Below are 20974 nucleotides of genomic sequence, written 5' to 3' on the forward strand. Positions count from 1 at the left end.
GTGAAATCTCAAAATATTATTGTCCAGGTCAAATTTAATGCATTCATTGTATGTTATGGTACTCACGACTGCTTTCTTAATTTCTCCACTGGAAAATTGGACCTCATTCTGTAATGATCTGTCTCTCTTCTGGTCTGTGATTCCAACCACAGATTCTGAATGGAGTTGAAGTCCGGATTGCAGAATGTTGATTTTTGTTCTCTGTTAATCACTTGACGACTTCAGCTGAATACTTCATGTCACAGAAGGTCCACTTCTGCCAGTTTTTCAGCAACCAGTGTAATGTTTCCCACTAGCAGTGTTTTCCAAGACAGAATAATGTCAGTTTTTAAAATGTTTCCAAAATAAACCTTTTTCCACATTCAAACTGAAGCAGACACCCTTTCCACTTTTAAGATTAGGCTTAAAACTTTCCTTTTTGATAAAGCTTATAGTTAGGGATGGCTCAGGTAATCAATGACAAATTAAATCAATTTGAGAAGAACATGTCAGCAGTCGCTGTTAAAAAGCCTTATGGCTGTGGGGAAAAAGGACCTCCTGAACCTCTCAGTCCTGCAGCTCAGTGAGATGAGCCTCTCACTGCAGCTGCTCCTCTGTCCTGCCAGGATGCTGTGGAGAGGATGTTTATTGTTCTCAAAAAAAGAATACGATTTCCTCCTCATCCTTTGCCCCAACACAGCACCGAGAGGATCTAGCCTTCTGCCTACCACAGAACAAGCCTTTTTCACCAGTTTGTCCAGGCACCTACAGTTTTGTCTTAAGTGCAACTCCCCCAGCAGACAACAGCATTGAACAGTGCATTGGAGTGATCAAACATGCATATCATATCTCTACAGACATGAGCCGTCTCAGAAAGAAGAGACGGCTCAGGCCCATCTGAACACTGAACGCTAAGGACAAACTTTTTCCTTTGCGCCTTTGATTATGAGCGAATATATCCTACTAATGTGTGAGTCATTTTGTCATTATCACCCGTCTTGCATAGGTACTGTACTTTTCAGCAGCATTAGATTTCTAAGATAATGTGTCATTTGGCAGGTCAGACATGATAGTTTGTAGTATTTTGGGTCCAAACTCTCTATCAAGGCAGACAGCATGAAGGGATGTTTACAGACTGTGTTTGGATCTAAATGTGTCTTTATTCTGTATGAATCTGCCATTGTCTCACTGCTCTTTGTATCAATAATGCAGATCAGGACCACTGAGCTCCTGCACGGAATCCCTCATTGTTCAGCAAACATTTAAAGTCAGAGTGAACATTCCCGGTTTCCCCAATTGTCACTGTCAAGTACAGTCAAATGTGCTAAAGTTTATGTTTTCTTGGCACGTTTACTTTTCACCAGAGGAGAGGTGCTGCTGAGCAGAATTTTTACTTCCATAAAGATTCAAGTTACATACACATAATTAACCTCTTGGTGACTGAATGATTAATAGAGGTCCATAATTCATGCATTACTTCAGAAAATTCCTAAGATTGCTGCAGAGCAGCATGATTCTCCAGAGAAACCTCATCTGAGCTCTACTGTCACCACTCCTGCAGCACTCTCTCCAGAAGATGGAGACCTTGTGCCAGTGTAGAGATTCCTGCCCGAGCACCAGAGACATCACAGTTAAAAGTCTCAGATGATAAGGAGTTGTTGGTGAAAATATAATGAAGCATCTCAAAAATGTTTTAACCACATTTTCACATTTTTCTGTGTAAGGGTTCGTTATAAAAGAAGAGTCCACAAAGCCTGAGTAGCAGACCTGTGCTTCATCTTGACTTGAGGCATTTCAGGAGAAACTGTCTTGCAATTACAACCCCAGGGAGCTTCCCGCAGAATAAATCTGGTTTTAATTACTGTCAAAACAGGTCAACTTTCTTTCACTTTAAAAGACCACTGTAATATACACAGTCTCATGGAATACTAATGACCATTTGAATGATAAAGAATCAATGTAAGTAACTAAGATGACTTTATTAAGATTACTTTATTGTCATGTAGTCACACGAAATGACTCTCCGCATATGACTCATCCAGGTTGACACCTGTTGATTACACACATGCACGGGGTTACACACTCATGGAGACAGATGCCATACACTGGAGAGATGGGGCAGCCACTTCCAGCGCCCGGGGATTATGGGTGGTACGGAGTGGCGAGAGTAGGAATAGAAGTTATTGGAGGACCCACTCTAATCACAGAGCCTGATAGGTTGTGGGTACAGTGGGACACGTTACCCCGGCGGCTTTCGATTTGCTACCAAACATAGAACTGGTTGCAGAATAGTCGATAGAGAAAGTTTCCAACTTGGTTGTAAAGGACGGGGCCAAAGCCCGAAGAAAGAGATATATATGCACACCATGTTCTGAAGACATGGCAGCAGTATGTCTGAGTTACCAACGATCTGTTGGTAAACACACTCTTCCCTGGGTGGGCTCGAACCACCAAACTTTCGGTCAACAGCTGAATGCGCTGGCCGATTGCGCCACAGAGACTCTATGGACAGTGTAATAATTGTGTCTAAAAATCATAAACCTTCCAAGACCCGGCAGTTAATTTTTGTCCTCTGTGCAGAACATGAGTCAGGCATAACTTATAAAATCTATCTGAGTCCTACTGTCCCTCTCAGAGGACATCCTGGGCTCTGTTTTGATGCCCCAGTTGTTGGGATCTTTTGAAAATGGCGGGAATTTCAACGTCCGTGTTTTACAGCAACAACAGAGAGGTTAGTCGACAATGTTTTGCAGATATCATGTTTCTATTGTTAAAAATCTATTTTTTCTTTAATATCAAAGTCTTTACTTCAATTTAGTAACATTTTTATGAAGACACAGTATTTTTAACCCTTTAAAAACACAACCTCTATGTAATGTCCTTTGTAGTGGACATCAGGACTCCCATTTTTAATACATCAGGGAGCAGAGGGCTAAGTGAGGCAGAGAGGATTTTGCTATGAGTTGTGGATGGAGATTCAGATTTGATGAGATGGATGAGGCCCAGAGAGAGGAGGAAGATGAAAGTTCAGAGGAGGATACTGCAGCTGTTGAGGAGCCTGAGCCTGAGCCGAGAAACACCCATCGTGTGTTATGGATCAGTAGCAATGTGTAAGCTCTGGTTTTGATCTTTATTACAGTGTATAGCAATGGAAATGAGAGCAGTTTTAGTTCACACTCTTGTTCTAACACACATTGAACTTATACCTCTCCTTTCTTTATCACTTAAGTTTCAACCCTATTGTGGAAGACAGCAATTCTAATGACAACACTGGACACATCCATCAGAACTGGAAGCCCTCTGACTACTTCCAACAGCACATCGATGACCAAGTTTTTAAAGAAATGTCAGAACGAACAAAAAATCCGGAGGTGTTGATCACTGGAGGAAGTCTAAAAACCACACCAGAGGAGCTGAAAACCTTCTTTGGCATGTCTATGTACATGGCATGACTCGGATACCCTAGGATCCGGATGTACTGAGCGGCGAAGACAAGGGTCCCAGTTATAGCTGATGCAATGAGTCGAGACAGATTCTTCAAGATCAGGCAGTCCATCAAAGTCACAAATGATCTTGACATCTCTGATGAGGAGAAGAAGCGTGATTCCCTCTGGAAGGTGAGACCTCTCTTAAACAGAGTTTCTGTTTAATCTGCCTAGGCCAGGGAAGGTATTTGTAGATGAGCAGATAATTCCATTCACAGGCCGGTGTCCTGTACGACAGTTTGTGCCCAGAAAACCAAACCCCACGGGACTGAAAGCATTTCTCCTTGCCAGTGCGAGAGAGACGCCGAGAGCGTGACCGGAGCTGCATCGCTTCCGCCTGTACCCCGTTGTTTGGTTCTGCCTCTGGCCAACAGGTGGAGGTGTCCACTCCAGCAGGTGCTCACACTCCTGTTGTCCTGCCCCCTCCTGAACCCATGCAGCTTGGACGAGCCAGATAGACTCCGACTGAGCGTCAACGAAGACTTCAGGCGAGGCTGTGTTTTTATTGCGGCCAACCCGGCCACGTTCGAGAGAACTGCCCCAATCTGCCAAAAGCCTGGGCTCACCTGAGGAGGGGGGGATCCAGGTGAGCCAAGATTCAGGTTTTTTCCCTTCCACACGTACTCAGTTGTCTGCCGTTTTGTTTTGTGACTCTAAGGAGGTGGCTATAAACCCGTTTGTGGATTCTGGGGCAGATGAGAATTTTATTGCCGCAGATTTTGTTAAACTACATAATATTCCTGTTGTGTCACTTACAGCACCTCGTAAGGTAAATGCTCTAGACGGTATGTTGTTGTCTGTAATTTCTCACCAGACTGTACCTTTATCTCTACTTATCTCTGGTAACCACCATGAGCTTATCAGTTTTTTTATTATGCCTGCTCCTCATACTCCTGTGGTTTTAGGTCTCCCCTGGCTTAGACTGCACAATCCCAACATTGACTGGACACAGAGCACAATATTTAGCTGGAGTGTAGCATGCCACAATAATTGTCTTAGATCTGCTGTTCCAGCCTTGAGTCCTCCTGCCATAGTTCCTCCCGTCTCTCCTGATCTTTCTGGGGTTCCTCCTTGTTATCATAACTTGGCTGAGGTATTTAGCAAACATCAAGCTCTCTCTCTCCCACCACACCGTCCCTATGACTGCCACATAGACTTACTGCCTGGGTCCCCTCTCCCCTCCAGCCGCCTTTACAACCTCTCCCGTCCCGAGAGAGAGACTATGGAGAGGTACATAAAGGAGTCATTGGCAGCAGGTATCATTCACCCCTCTTCCTCCCCTGTAGGTGCTGGGGGTTTTTTTGTGTCTAAGAAAGACAAGACCTTGCGCCCCTGCATTGACTATCGTGGTCTGAACGCTATCACTGTCAAGAATAAATATCCCCTGCCACTATTGGATTCAGCTTTTCACTCCCTTCATCAAGCCACTGTCTTCTTCAAACTAGATCTTCGGAATGCATACCATCTTGTCCGTATTCGTGAGGGGGATGAGTGGAAAACGGCGTTCAACACACCTCTTGATCCATTTTGAGTACTTGGCCATGCCTTTTGGGTTAACTAATGCACCGGCAGTTTTTCAATCCTTAGTTAATGATGTACTCCGTGACATGCTCAACCGTTTTGTTTTTGTTTATCTGGACAACATTTTAGTTTTTTCTAGCACACTGGAGGAACATAGCAAGCATGTCAGATTAGTTCTCCAAAGATTGCTTGAGAAAAGATTATTTGTCAAGGCTGAGAAATGCGAGTTTCATGTCCAGTCAGTCTCTTTTTTGGGCTTTGTCATTGAAAGAGGTCAGATTCGCTGTGATCCAGCCAAGGTAAGGGCGGTGGTTGAGTGGCCAGTACCTGAGAACCGCAAGCAACTTCAGCGTTTCCTTGATTTTGCTAATTTTTACCGGCGCTTTATTAGGAATTTTAGTAAGGTGGCTGCTCCACTCACCCAACTTACCTCCACCTCCAGCCCTTTTACCTGGACCTCTGAAGCTGCCCAGGCATTCTCAAGACTTAAAGAGCTGTTTTCCTCTGCGCCTGTTCTCATCCACCCTGATACCTCTAAGCAGTTCGTAGTGGAGGTGGATGCCTCTGACAGTGGTGTGGGAGCAGTGCTTTCGCAGATCTCACAACAGAAGTTGCATCCGTGTGCTTATTTTTCTCGCCGGCTGTCTCCAGCTGAGCGCAACTATGATGTGGGTAACCGGGAGCTTTTAGCAGTCGTTCTGGCATTAGAGGAGTGGAGACACTGGCTGGAGGGAGCAGAAATTCTATTTGTGGTTTGGACGGACCATAAGAACTTGGCCTACCTTCAGCAAGCCAAACGTCTCAATTCTCGACAGGCCAGATGGGCACTTTTTTAGGCAGATTTAATTTTACTCTCTCTTATAGACCTGGTTCCCATAATTTAAAGCCTGATGCCCTTTCCCGTCAGACAGAGAGACAGCCATTGACTGATCCCTCTGAGCCTGTGCTCCCTCCAAGCTGTTTTGTGGGAGCGGTCCATTGGGAGGTTGAGCAGCAGGTTAAGAGGGCCCTTTCCCGTTGTCCCCGTCCAGAGATAGGACCACCTAACTCTTTGTTCGTTCCCGAGAACGTTAGGTCTCAGGTGCTGCAGTGGGGGCACTCCTCCAGATTGGCCTGCCATCCTGGGGCGGCACGCACACTTGAGCTTATTCGACAGCGGTCCTGGTGGCCCACGCTGGTCTGTGACACCAATCAGTTTGTGGCAGCGTGCTCTGTCTGTGCCCGAGGGAAGGCCTCGCACCAACGGCCCGCTTGCTTGCTGAACCCTCTCCCCATTCCCTCACATCGCGTAGGATTTTGTCTCTGGTCTACCTCCTTCTGCAGGTAACTCTGTCATCCTTACTATTGTCGATCGTTTTTCTAAGGCTGTGCATTTTGTACCACTGTCGAAGCTCCCTTCTGCTCTGGAGACTGCTGAACTCTTGGTTCATCATGTTTTTCGTCACCATGGTATCCCCATGGACATCGTTTCTGATCGGGGACCCCAGTTTTTTTCCCAGGTTTGGCGAGCGTTCTGTGGCGCATTGGGGGCGAGGGTTAGTCTATCGTCTGGGTACCATCCTCAGTCGAACGGCCAGACAGAACGGGCCAACCAAGACCTGGAGGCCGCTTTAAGATGTGTGTGTGCACGTAACCCATCCTCCTGGAGTGTTCAGCTACCGTGGGTGGAGTATGCTCATAACAGTCTCTCCACATCTGCTACTGGTATGTCGCCATTCATGGTAATGTATGGTTTTCAACCCCCTTTGTTCCCTTCCCAGGAGGATGATGTGTCCGTCCCTTCTGTTCAGGAACACTTGCGACGAGTTCGCAGAGTGTAGGCGTTCGCCCGCTCCTAATTATCAGCCTGGGCAGATGGTGTGGTTATCCACCAGGGACCTGCCTTTGCAGGTAGAATCCCGTAAGCTGTCCCCTCGTTTCATTGGTCCTTTTCCAGCGGTCAGAATCATTAATCCCTCGGCTGTGCGCCTTAAGCTCCCAGACTCCCTTAAGGTACACCCCACGTTTCATGTGTCCCTCTTAAAGCCAGTCACCTCTTGTGCACTTGGTCCTCCAGCTGAACCTCCTCCTCCCCCCCCTGGTCGTGGATGGCCATCCTGCTTACTCAATTAATCGGATTCTGAATGTCAGACGTCGAGGCAGGGGTTTCCAGTATTTGGTTGACTGGGAGGGTTATGGGCCGGAGGAATGTTCTTGGGTGCTGGCTATGTGGGAGGGCAACCCCCAGCTCTGCTCCTCCTACCGGCGGTTCGTGGTGGAGATGAGAGGGGTCTTCGACCATCCTGTTCGTGGTAAAGAGGCGGGCAACCGACTGCTCTCACTACGCCAAGGCTCCAGGTCAGTAGCCGACCCGCTTACCCGCCAGACCATACATGATCAAAACAGGGAGCGGAGGTTGTTCAGCTGCAGGGTGTGAATTTCTGACTAAAGTTTGTAAATAGCGGGTAAGACAAAGTGCGAATGCCCGACAATGTATGATCAAAAGAGGGAGCGGAGGTTTTCGGCTGCAAGAAGGTGTGAACGTCTGACCAAAGTTTTTAAAAAGCAGTTAAGAAAAGGTTCGAATATCCAACCAAACATAATCAAAAGCGGGAGCAGAGCTGTTCGACTGCAAGTAGGTGTGAATGTAAGATCATAATTTGCAAAAAGCTGATGAGAAAGGGTGAGAATGCCCGACTATACACCATCAAATGCGGGAGCGGAGTTGTTCGGCTGTGAGTAGGTGTGAATGTCCGACCATAATTGCTGAAAAATGTGTTAGAAAAGACTAGAATGCCGGACAATACATCATCAAAAGCTGGGAGAGGTGGTGTTCGGCTGCAAGTAGGTGTGAATGTCCAGCCATAATTACTCACAAACGGGTAAGAAAAGGTAGTTTTGCCAGACCATACACGATCAAAACAGGGAGCGGAGGTGGTTCAGCCGCAAGGTCTGAATGTCTGACTAAAGTTTATAAAAAGCGGGTAAGACAAGGTGCGAATGCGCGACAATGTATGATCAAAAGAGGGAGCGGAGGGGTTCCGCTGTAAGACGGTGTGAATGTCCGACCATAGTTGGTAAAAAGCAGGTAAGAAAAGGTTGACATACCCGACTGTACACAATCAATTGCGGGAGCGGAAGTGTTCGGCTGTGAGTAGGTGTGAATGTCCGACCATAATTGCTGAAAAATGTGTTAGAAAAGACTAGAATGCCGGACAATACATCATCAAAAGCTCGGAGAGGTGGTGTTCGGCTGCAAGTAGGTGTGAATGTCCAGCCATAATTACTCACAAATGGGTAAGAAAAGGTAGTATTGCCAGACCATACATGATCAAAACAGGGAGTGGAGGTGGTTCAGCTGCAGGGTGTGAATTTCTGACTAAAGTTTGTAAAAAGCGGGTAAGACAGGTGTTCAGCTGCAAGGTGTGAATGTCCACCCATAATTCCTGAAAAATGGGCAAAAAAAAGGTGTGAATGCCCAACCATACATCATCAAAAGCAGGAGTGGAAGTGTTCGGCTACAAGAAGGTGTGAACGTCCAACCAAAATATGTAAAAAGAAGTTAAGAAAAGGTTCGAATATCCAACCAAACATAATCAAAAGCGGGAGCAGAGCTGTTCGACTGCAAGTAGGTGTGAATGTCAGATCATAATTTGCAAAAAGCTGATGAGAAAGGGTGAGAATGCCCGACTATACATCATCAAATGCGGGAGCGGAGTTGTTCGGCTGTGAGTAGGTGTGAATCTCCGACCATAATTGCTGAAAAATGTGTTAGAAAAGGTAAAAATGCCGGTCCATACATCATCAAAAGCGAGAGAGGTTGTGTTCGACTGCAAGTAGGTGTGAATGTCCAGCCATAATTACTCACAAACGGGTAAGAAAAGGTAGTAGCCAGACCATATATGATCAAAACAGGGAGCGGAGGTGGTTCAGCTGCAAGAAGGTTTGAATGTCAAACTAAAGTTCAAATATATTAACAAAAGCGGGAGGAGAGGTCTTCGGATGAGAGTGGTTGAAAATTTCCAACCATAATGTATAAAATGCGGTGAAAAAAAAGGTGTGATAGAACACTAAAAGGTGGAGCGGAAGTGTTCGGCTGCAAGAAGGTGTGAATGTCCGACTATATTTGGTGAAAAGCAGGTGAAGCAAGGTCTGAATGCCCAACCTTACATCATCAAAAGCAAGATCAGAGTTGTTTGGCTGCAAGAAGGCCATAGTTTGCCAAAAGCGGGTAAGGTGCGAATGTCCGACTAAATATCAACAAAATTTGGGGCGGAGGTCTTCGGATGCAAGAAGGTGTGAATGTTCGACTAAAGTTTGTAAAAAGCTGGTAAGACAAGGAGCGATGTCCCGACATTGTATGATCAAAAGCGGGAGCGGAGGTGTCCAGCTGTGAGTAGGTGTGAATGTCCGACCATAATTGCTGAAAAATGTGTTAGAAAAGGTAAGAATACTGGGCTATACATCATCAAAAGCGGGAGAGGTGGTGTTCGGCTGCAAGAAGGTGTGAAAGTCCAACAATGGTTTGTAAAAAGCGGGTAAGAAAAGGTTAAAATACCCGACTGTACACAATCAATAGCGGGAGCGGATGTGTTCGGCTACAAGAAGATGTGAAAGTCCGACCATGGTTTGTAAAAAGCGGGTAAGAAAAGGTGCGAATGTCCGACAATGTATGATCAAAAGAGAGAGCGGAGGTTTTCGGATACAAGAAGGTTTGAATGTCCCACCATAGTTTGTAAAAAGCGGGTAAGAAAAGGTTCGAATGCCCGACTATACACCATCAAAAGCGGGAGCAGAGGTGTTCCGCTGTAAGACGGTGTGAATGTCCGACCATAGTTGGTAAAAAGCGGGTAAGAAAAGGTTAAAATACCCGACTGTACACAATCAATAGCGGGAGCGGAGTTGTTCGGCTACAAGAAGGTGTGAAAGTCCGACCATGGTTTGTAAAAACCGGGAAGAAAAGGCTCGAAAGCCCGACTACACACCATCAAAAAGAAGGTTTGAATGTCCATCAATAATTGCTTTAAAACAAGAAAGTAAATTTTCGAATATCAAACCGCACATGATCATAAGCGGTAGAGGAGGTGTTCGGCTGCAAGAAGGTGTGAATGTCCACCCATAATTCATGAAAAATGGGTAAAAAAAAAGGTGCGAATGCCTAACAATACATTATCAAAAGCAGGTGTGAATGTCAGATCATAATTTGTAAAAAGCTGATGAGAAAGGGTGAGAATGCCCGACTATACACCATCAAATGCGGGAGCGGAGGTGTTCGGCTCTGAGTAGGTGTGAATGTCCGACCATAATTGCTGAAGAATGTGTTAGAAAAGGTAAGAATGCTGGACCATACATCATCAAAAGCGGGAGAGGTGGTGTTCGGCTGCAAAAAGGTGTGACTGTTCGACTAAAGTTTGTAAAAAGTGGGTAAGACAAGGTGCGAATGCCTGACAATGTATGATCAAAAGCGGGAGCGGAGGTGTTCTGCTGCAAGAAGGTCTACATGTCCATCAATAATTGCTAGAAAACATGAAAGAAACTTTTCGAAAATCAAACCGCACATGATCATAAGTGGGATAGGAGGTGTTCAGCTGCAAGGTGTGAATGTCCACCCATAATTCCTGAAAAATGGGCAAAAAAAAGGTGTGAATGCCCAACCATACATCATCAAAAGCAGGAGTGGAAGTGTTCGGCTACAAGAAGGTGTGAACGTCCAACCAAAATATGTAAAAAGAAGTTAAGAAAAGGTTCGAATATCCAACCAAACATAATCAAAAGCGGGAGCAGAGCTGTTCGACTGCAAGTAGGTGTGAATGTCAGATCATAATTTGCAAAAAGCTGATGAGAAAGGGTGAGAATGCCCGACTATACATCATCAAAAGCGGGAGCGGAGTTGTTCGGCTGTGAGTAGGTGTGAATCTCCGACCATAATTGCTGAAAAATGTGTTAGAAAAGGTAAAAATGCCGGTCCATACATCATCAAAAGCGAGAGAGGTTGTGTTCGACTGCAAGTAGGTGTGAATGTCCAGCCATAATTACTCACAAACGGGTAAGAAAAGGTAGTAGCCAGACCATATATGATCAAAACAGGGAGCGGAGGTGGTTCAGCTGCAAGAAGGTTTGAATGTCAAACTAAAGTTCAAATATATTAACAAAAGCGGGAGGAGAGGTCTTCGGATGAGAGTGGTTGAAAATTTCCAACCATAATGTATAAAATGCGGTGAAAAAAAAGGTGTGATAGAACACTAAAAGGTGGAGCGGAAGTGTTCGGCTGCAAGAAGGTGTGAATGTCCGACTATATTTGGTGAAAAGCAGGTGAAGCAAGGTCTGAATGCCCAACCTTACATCATCAAAAGCAAGATCAGAGTTGTTTGGCTGCAAGAAGGCCATAGTTTGCCAAAAGCGGGTAAGGTGCGAATGTCCGACTAAATATCAACAAAATTTGGGGCGGAGGTCTTCGGATGCAAGTGTGTGTGAATATCCCACCATACAAGTATGGTGGGTGGAGAGGAAGCTGTGAATAGCCGACCATAGTTTGGAAAAAGCGGGTAAGAAAAGGTTTGAATGCCCGAACATACACCATCAAAAGAGGGAGCGGAGGTGTTCCGCTGTACGAAGGTGTGAATGTCCAACCATACTTGGTAAAAAGCGGGTAAGAAAAGGTTAATATACCCGACTGTACACAATCAATAGCGGGAGCGGATGTGTTCGGCTACAAGAAGGTGTGACAGTCCGACCATGGTTTGTAAAAAGCCGGTAAGAAAAGGTGCGAATGTCCGACAATGTATGATCAAAAGAGAGAGCGGAGGTTTTCGGATACACGAAAGTTTGAATGTCCTACCATAGTTTGTAAATAGCGGGTAAGAAAAGGTTCAAATGCCCGACTATACACCATAAAAAGCGGGAGCGGAGGTGTTCCGCTGTAAGACGGTGTGAATGTCCGACCATAGTTGGTAAAAAGCGGGTAAGAAAAGGTTAAGATACCCGACTGTACAAAATCAATAGCGAGAGCGGAGTTGTTCGGCTACAAGACGGTGTGAAAGTACGACCATGGTTTGTAAAAAGCAGTTAAGAAAAGGTTCGAATATCCAACCAAACATAATCAAAAGCGGGAGCAGATCTGTTCGACTGCAAGTAGGTTTGAATGTCCAGCCATAATTAATCACAAACGGGGGAAGAAAAGGTAGTATTGCCAGACCATACATGATCAAAACAGGGAGCGGAGGTTCAGCTGCAAGGTGTGAATGTCTGACTATAGTTTGTAAAAAGCGGGTAAGACAAGGTGCGAATGCCCGACAATGTATGATCAAAAGAGAGAGCGGAGGTGTTCGGCTGCAAGGTCTGAATGTCCAACCATAATTTGTAAAAACCGGGTAAGAAAAGGCTCGAAAGCCCGACTATACATCATCAAAAGCGGGAGCGGAGGTGTTCAGCTGCAAGAAGGTGTGAATGTTCGACTAAAGTTTGTAAAAAGCTGGTAAGACAAGGAGCGATGTCCCGACATTGTATGATCAAAAGCGGGAGCGGAGGTGTCCAGCTGTGAGTAGGTGTGAATGTCCGACCATAATTGCTGAAAAATGTGTTAGAAAAGGTAAGAATACTGGACCATACATCATCAAAAGCGGGAGAGGTGGTGTTCGGCTGCAAGAAGGTGTGAAAGTCCAACAATGGTTTGTAAAAAGCGGGTAATAAAAGGTTCGAATGCCCGAATATACATCATCAAAAGCGGAAGCGGAGGTGTTCGGATGCAAGAAGGTGTCAACGTCCGACCAAAGTTTGTAAAAAGCAGTGAAAAGCGAGAAAAAGCTTTTCGTGAGTTTTGCATGATTTGGGATTTTGCTTATAAAATGCATTACTTCACTCAAACTATGTTAAAACTGATTTGTCCTTCATATTTACCATGTCTAGAAAGATTTAAACAAAAAAACAACGTTGTACTTTGCAGTAAAAGAAAGAGCAAATCTAAAGTTTCAGGAATCCGAGTATAAGCCTGCTTTCATGAGTTCTGCACGATTTCGGATTTTGCTATAAAATGAATTGCTTTGCTCAAACCAAGTTAAAACTGCTTTGTCCTTCCATATTCATCAATGTCTAGATCGACTTCAACAAAGAAAAACATTGGACTTTGCAGTAGAAGAAGTTGAAATCCATCTACACATTGATAAATACGAAGGACAAAGCAGTTCCCACTTGCCCATAAGAAAATAAGCTTATTCTCGGATTCCTGATCCTTCAGTTTTGCTCTTTCTTCTACTGCAAAATACAATGTTGTTCTTTGTTGAAGTCGATCTAGACATTGATAAATATGAATGAAAAAGCAGTTTTAACTTGGTTTGAGTGAATGAATTCATTTTATACATAAAATCCGAAATCGTGCAGAACTCATGAAAATAAGCTTATTCTCGGATTCCTAAAACTTTTGATTGGCTCTTTCTTTTACTGCAAAGTACAACGTTGTTTTTTTGTTTAAATCTATCGAGACATTGATAAATATGAAGGTAAAAGCCGTTTTAACATAGTTTGAGTGAAGGAATTGATTTTATAGATAAAATCCCAAATCATGCAGAACTCCTCAAAAGGGGCGTATGGCTTAATCACAAGTGTGGCTCTTTCTCATTCAGGGTAGTATGAGGAAGTTTATGCTTGAAATATATGTAGAAATGGGTACATATGAAGGACAAAGCAGTGTTAACTTAGTTTGAGTGAAGGAATTAATTTTATACATAAAATCCCAAATCATGCAGAACGTATGAAAAGAAGCTTGTTCTCGGATTCCTGATCCTTCAGTTTTGCTCTTTCTTCTACTGCAAAATACAATGTTGTTCTTTGTTGAAGTCGATCTAGACATTAATAAATATGAAGGAAAAAGCAGTTTTAACTTGGTTTGAGTGAATGAATTCATTTTATACATAAAATCCGAAATCGTGCAGAACTCATGAAAATAAGCTTATTCTCGGATTCCTAAAACTTTTGATTTGCTCTTTCTTTTATTGCAAAGTACAACGTTGTTTTTTTGTTTAAATCTATCGAGACATTGATAAATATGAAGGTAAAAGCCGTTTTAACATAGTTTGAGTGAAGGAATTAATTTTATAGATAAAATCCCAAACCATGCAGAACTCCTCAAAAGGGGCGTATGGCTTAATCACAAGTGTTGCTCTTTCTCATTCAGGGTAGTATGAGGAAGTTTATGCTTGAAATATATGTAGAAATGGGTACATATGAATGACAAAGCAGTGTTAACTTAGTTTGCGTGAAGGAATTCATTTTATACATAAAATCCGAAATCGTGCAGAACTCATGAAAATAAGCTTATTCTCGGATTCCTAAAACTTTTGATTTGCACTTTCTTTTACTGCAAAGTACAACGTTGTTTTTTGTTGAAATCTATCTAGACATTGATAAATACCAGTCGAAACTCTGCTGCCGCTTTTGATCACTTATGGTTGGGCATTCTTACCTTTTCTTACCCGCTTTTTACAAATTATGATCTTACATTCACACCTACTTGCAGTCGAACACCTTCTCATCCACTTATGATCATGTGCGGTTGGGCTTTCGCACCTTTTCTTACCCATTTTTCAGTAATTATGGGTGGACATTCAGACCTTCTTGCAGCCGAAAACCTCCACTCCTCTTTTGATCATACATTGTCGGGAATTCACACCTTGTCTTACCCGCTTTTTACAAACTTTAGTCGGACATTCAAACCTTCTTGCAGCTGAACCACCTCCGCTCCCTGTTTTGATCATATATGGTCTGGCAATAGTACCCTTTCTTACCCGTTTGTGAGTAATTATGGCTGGACATTCACACCTACTTGCAGCCGAACACAACCTCTCCCGCTTTTGGTGATATATGGTCCGGCATTCTTACCTTTTCTAACACATTTTTCACCAATTATGGTTGTAGAATCACACCTACTCACAGCCGAACAACTCCGCTCCCACATTTGATAGTGTATAGTCGGGCATTCTCACCCTTTCTCAACAGCTTTTTGCAAATTATGATCTGATATTCACACCTACTTGCAGTCGAACAGCTCTGCTCCCGCTTTTGATTATGTTTGGTTGGATATTCGAACATTTTCTTAACTGCTTTTTACAAACTTTGGTCGGACGTTCACACCGTCTTGCAGCCGAACACCTCCGCTTCCGCTTTTGATGGTATATAGTCGGGCATTCGAGCCTTTTCTTACCCGCCTATTACTTACTATGGTTGGACATTCAAACCTTCTTGTAGCCGAACACATCCGCTCCTGCTTTTGATGATGTATTATTTGGCATTTGCACCTTTTCTTACCCATTTTTCATTAATTTTTGGTCGGATATTCAGACCTTCTTGCACCTGAACACCTCTGCTCCCGCTTTTGATGGTGTATAGTCGGGCTTTCGAGCCTTTTCTTCCCCGATTTTTACAAATTGTGGTTGGACATTCAGACCTTGCAGCCGAAAACCTCCGCTCCCTCTTTTGATCATACATTGTCAGGCATTCGCCCCTTGTCTTACACGGTTTTTACAAACTTTAGTCAGACATTCACACCTTGCAGTTGAACCACCTCCATTCCCTGTTTTGATCATGTGTGGTCTGGAAATACTACCTTTTCTTCCCCCGTTTGTGAGTGATTATGGCTGGACATTCACACCTACTTGCAGCCGAAAAACCACCTCTCCCGCTTTTGATGATGTATTGTCCGGCATTCTAGTCTTTTCTATCACATTTTTCAGCAATTATGATCTGACATTCACACCTACTTGCAGTCGAACAGCTCTGCTCCCGCTTTTGATTATGTTCGGTTGGATATTCAAACCTTTTCTTAACTGCTTTTTACAAACTTTGGTCGGACGTTCACACCTTCTTGCAGCCGAACACCTCCGCTTCCGCTTTTGATGGTATATATTCGGGTATTCGAACCTTTTCTTACCCGCTTTTTACAAACCATGGTTTGTAAAACCTTCTTGTAGCTGAACAACTCCACTCCTGCTTTTGATGATTTATGGTTGGACATTCGCATCTTTTCCTACCCATTTTTCAGTAATTATGGGTGGATATTCACATCTTCTTGCAGCTGAACACCTCCTCTCCCGCTAATGATCATGTAAGGTTTGATATTCCAAAATTTTCTTTCATGTTTTAAAGCAATTATTAATGGACATTCACACCTACTTGCAGCCGAACACAACCTCTCTCGCTTTTGATGATGTATGGACCGGCATTCTTACCTTTTCTAACACATTTTTCAGCAATTATGGTCGGAGATTCACACCTACTCACAGCCGAACAACTCCGCTCCCGCATTTGATGGTGTATAGTCGGGCATTCTCACCCTTTCTCATCAGCTTTTTGCAAATTATGATCTGATATTCACACCTACTTGCAGTCGAACAGCTCTGCTCCCGCTTTTGATTATGTTTGGTTAGATATTCGAACCTATTCTTAACTGCTTTTTACAAACTTTGGTCGGACGTTCACAATATCTTGCAGCCGAACACCTCCGCTTCCGCTTTTGATGGTGTATAGTCGGGCATTCGAGCCTTTTCTTACCCACCTATTACTTACTATGGTTGGACATTCAAACCTTCTTGTAGCCGAACACATCCGCTCCTGCTTTTGATGATGTATGATTTGGCATTCGCACCTTTTCTTACCCATTTTTCAGTAATTATTGGTCGGACATTCAGACCTGCTTGCACCTGAACACCTCTGCTCCCGCTTTTGATGGTGTATAGTCGGGCTTTCGAGCCTTTTCTTCCCCGATTTTTACAAATTATGGTTGGACATTCAGACCTTGCAGCCGAAAACCTCCGCTCCCTCTTTTGATCATACATTGTCGGGCATTCGCCCCTTGTCTTACACGGTTTTTACAAACTTTAGTCAGACATTCACACCTTGCAGCTGAACCACCTCCATTCCCTGTTTTGATCATGTGTGGTCTGGAAATACTACCTTTTCTTCCCCCGTTTGTGAGTAATTATGGCTGGACATTCACACCTACTTGCAGCCGAAAAACCACCTCTCCCGCTTTTGATGATGTATTGTCCGGCATTCTAGTCTTTTCTATCACATTTTTCAGCAATTATGATCTGACATTCACACCTACTTGCAGTCGAACAGCTCTGCTCCCGCTTTTGATTATGTTCGGTTGGATATTCAAACCTTTTCTTAACTGCTTTTTACAATATTTGGTCGGACGTTCACACCTTCTTGCAGCCGAACACCCCCACTTCCGCTTTTGATGGTATATATTCGGGTATTCGAACCTTCTCTTACCCGCTTTTTACAAACCATGGTTGGACTTTCATACCTTCTTGTAGCTGAACAACTCCACTCCTGCTTTTGATGATTTATGGTTGGACATTCGCATCTTTTCCTACCCATTTTTCAGTAATTATGGGTGGATATTCACATCTTCTTGCAGCTGAACACCTCCTCTCCCGCTAATGATCATGTAAGGTTTGATATTCGAAAATTTTCTTTCATGTTTTAAAGCAATTATTAATGGACATTCACACCTACTTGCAGCCGAACACCACCTCTCCCGCTTTTGATGATGTATGGACCGGCATTCTTACCTTTTCTAACACATTTTTCAGCAATTATGGTTGGAGAATCACACCTACTCACAGCCGAACAACTCCGCTACCGCATTTGATGGTGTATAGTCGGGATTTCTCACCCTTTCTCATCAGCTTTTTGCAAATTATTCTCTGACATTCACACCTACTTGCAGTCGAACAGCTCTGCTCCCGCTTTTGATTATGTTTGGTTAGATATTCGAACCTTTTCTTAACTGCTTTTTTACAAACTTTGGTTGGACGTTCACACCTTCTTGCAGCCGAACACCTCCGCTCCCTCTTTTGTTGGTGTATGTTCGGGCATTCGAACCTTTTCTTACCCGCTTTTTACAAACCAGGGTCGGACTTTCACACCTTTTAGTAGCCGAACAACTCCGCTCCCGCTATTGATTGTGTACAGTCGGGTATTTTAACCTTTTCTTACCCGCTTTTTACCAACTATGGTCGGACATTCACACCTTCGTACAGCGGAACACCTCCGCTCCCTCTTTTGATGGTGTATGTTCGGGTATTCAAACCTTTTCTTACCCGCTTTTTCCAAACTATGGTCGGCTATTTACAGCTTCCTCTCCACCATACTTGTATGGTTGGATATTCACACCCACTTGCATCCGAAGACCTCTGCCCCAAATTTTGTTGATATTTAGTCGGACATTCGCACCTTACCCGCTTTTGGCAAACTATGGCCTTCTTGCAGCCAAACACCTCTGATCTCGCTTTTGATGATGTAAGGTTGGGCATTCAGACCTTGCTTCACCTGCTTTTCACCAAATATAGTCGGATATTCACACCTTCTTGCAGCCGAACACTTCCGCTCCATCTTTTAGTGTTCTATCACACCTTTTTTTCACCGCATTTTATACATTATGGTTGGAAATTTTCAACCACTCTCATCCGAAGACCTCTCCTCCCGCTTTCTTTAATATATTTGAACTTTAGTCGGACATTCAAACCTTCTTGCAGCTGAACCACCTCCGCTCCCTGTTTTGATCATATATGGTCTGGCAATACTACCTTTTCTTACCCGTTTGTGAGTAATTATGGCTGGACATTCACACCTACTTGCAGCCGAACACAACCTCTCTCGCTTTTGATGATGTATGGACCGGCATTTTTACCTATTCTAACACATTTTTCAGCAATTATGGTCGGAGATTCACACCTACTCACAGCCGAACAACTCCGCTCCCGCATTTGATGATGTATAGTCGGGCATTCTCACCCTTTCTCATCAGCTTTTTGAAAATTATGATCTGACATTCACACCTACTTCCAGTCGAACAGCTCTGCTCCCGCTTTTGATTATGTTTGGTTAGATATTCGAACCTTTTCTTAACTGCTTTTTACAAACTTTGGTCGGACGTTCACAATATCTTGCAGCCGAACACCTCCGCTTCCGCTTTTGATGGTGTATATTCGGGCATACGAACCTTTTCTTACCCGCTTTTTACGAACCAAGGTCGGACTTTCACACCTTCTCTTAGCTGAACAACTCCGCTCCCTCTTTTGATTGTGTACAGTCGGGTAATTTAACCTTTTCTTACCCGCTTTTTACCATCTATGGTCGGACATTCACACCGTCTTACAGCGGAACACCTCCGCTCCCTCTTTTGATGATGTATGGTTAGGCATTCGCACCTTCTCTCACCCGCCTTTTACTATGGTCGGCCATTCACAGCTTCCTCTCCACCATACTTGTATGGTGGGATATTCACACCCACTTGCATCCGAAGACCTCCGCTTCCGCTTTTGATGGGAACTGACAACATAAGAAGTCCGGACATACTTTGATAGTATATGAATAAGTGGGTAGCTACTGACAAGCATTAAGCATGTCACACAGCCCAAACATATAACATTTCAGGACACACCACACAGTTAACAACCACAGTGAAGCGTGTCAAAGCCCAAACATGTAACATTCAACAGGACACTTACACAACACATTCAAATCAAACAGTCAGACAACATACAAGAACATATACCCCAGCCGGCATTGCTCCCTGCCTATTTTCGTACAGCACACTATGTGTGCGCACACCTTTATTCACAAACTCTTCAACTTATACTCTTTTACGGAAGTTGCTACAGCTCGATTGGCCGAATACCCTTTGATCCTATTTCGGTGAATTTGACATCTGCCTTACATATAACAGATTAGCGGTTTAGCAGTTTTAATTTAGTTTGAGTGAAGGAATTCATTTTATAGCAAAATCCGAAATCGTGAAGAACTCATGAAAGTAAGCTTATTCTCGGATTCCTGAAACTTTAGATTTGCTCTTTCTTTTACTGCAAAGTACACGTTGTTTTTTTTGTTTAAATCTTTCTAGACATGGTAAATATTAAGGACAAAGCAGTTTTCACATAGTTTGAGTGAAGGAATTCATTTTATAGATAAAATCCCAAGAGTCTGATGGGAAAAGAGAGTGAATGCGAAGTAGACTTTAACACGGCTATGGGAGCGAGCCGAGTGTGGGCTAACCAGGAGAATTGCTTGAAAGAAATGCGACCCCGAATGAGCGGTCAGAACAAAGCCTCAATACGGGATTCTCGTGGTGTTTTTGTTGCTGCCTTGTCTTTTGCACAGAGTAAAAGACATGGCAGCCATCGAATAGGGCCCGATTGTTCCTACTTGGTCAGCCGAGGAGCAAGGGGGGGGGGGGGAGCAAGTGTCTCAACCAAGCAAAGCTCACCATGGGGAAGGTGGCTATGCCAACAAGCCTGATGCCCTGCTCCCGCAGTGACGGATAATCGTACTCTGGTTTCTCTTCATAACGTACAAGTCTTTCGCCTTTTACTAAAGATTTCTGTGGAGAGCAGCACTAATGAGTTGTTTCTATTTTTGGCAGGCTTTACCTTTGCGGGTGAAGCCCTTTCTGTCTGTGCAAAAGAAATCTTGTTACTGTGCAGAGTGACTTCTCTGAGTAGAGTCGCCTTACTTGTTGCGACTGTGCCGATGTTCGAAGCTGGAGTGCAAAGTTGTTGCTTGAATGGTGCTTGCTGGAGCGTGCGGGAGTGCAAAGTTATACCATTTAAAAGGGCTGAAGAGTGCTCAGTGCAGCGGGTGGGCGACACTCTGGCCACCTTGAAAACCGAGGTTACATCCACTACCAGGGGCAGCCCAAGTTCTGCCGCAAGTGTGGTGAGCATGGGCACCTGGTTGAGGCTTGTACCAAGGTGTTATGTGGGAAGAGCAGAGAAATTGGGCAAACTTTTGGAGAGTGTCCAAATGGCAGGAAATGTAATCTCTGTGGAGAATTAAATCACCTCTTCAGAGATTGCCCTAAATCTTTTGCCAACAAATTAAAGACGGTAAAGCCACAGTCAAGCCAACAAAGAGAAGGACCAAAGGTGGCAGTTGGTGAACAAAGTGAAGAGGTTGACCCAATAAATTCAAACTTCCCGCCAAAAGCTTGGATTGGAAGTGAGGAGCAAAAA

The 20974-nt window shown here is 43.9% G+C and overlaps 1 non-coding gene across 1 annotated transcript; it reads left to right on the forward strand.

Moving 5' to 3' along the window:
- Positions 1-20289: 20289 nt before the first annotated feature.
- On the forward strand, positions 20290-20403 carry LOC140274223 (U5 spliceosomal RNA). The gene has a single exon (XR_011908196.1). It is a non-coding gene; the product is annotated as a U5 spliceosomal RNA (small nuclear RNA).
- The last annotated feature ends 571 nt before the right edge of the window (positions 20404-20974 follow it).

The sequence above is a fragment of the Leuresthes tenuis genome, unplaced genomic scaffold (assembly GCF_036924035.1).
Source record: "Leuresthes tenuis unplaced genomic scaffold, fLeuTen1.0.hap1 SCAF_17, whole genome shotgun sequence".
In the NCBI taxonomy this organism is placed as follows: Eukaryota; Metazoa; Chordata; class Actinopteri; order Atheriniformes; family Atherinopsidae; genus Leuresthes; species Leuresthes tenuis.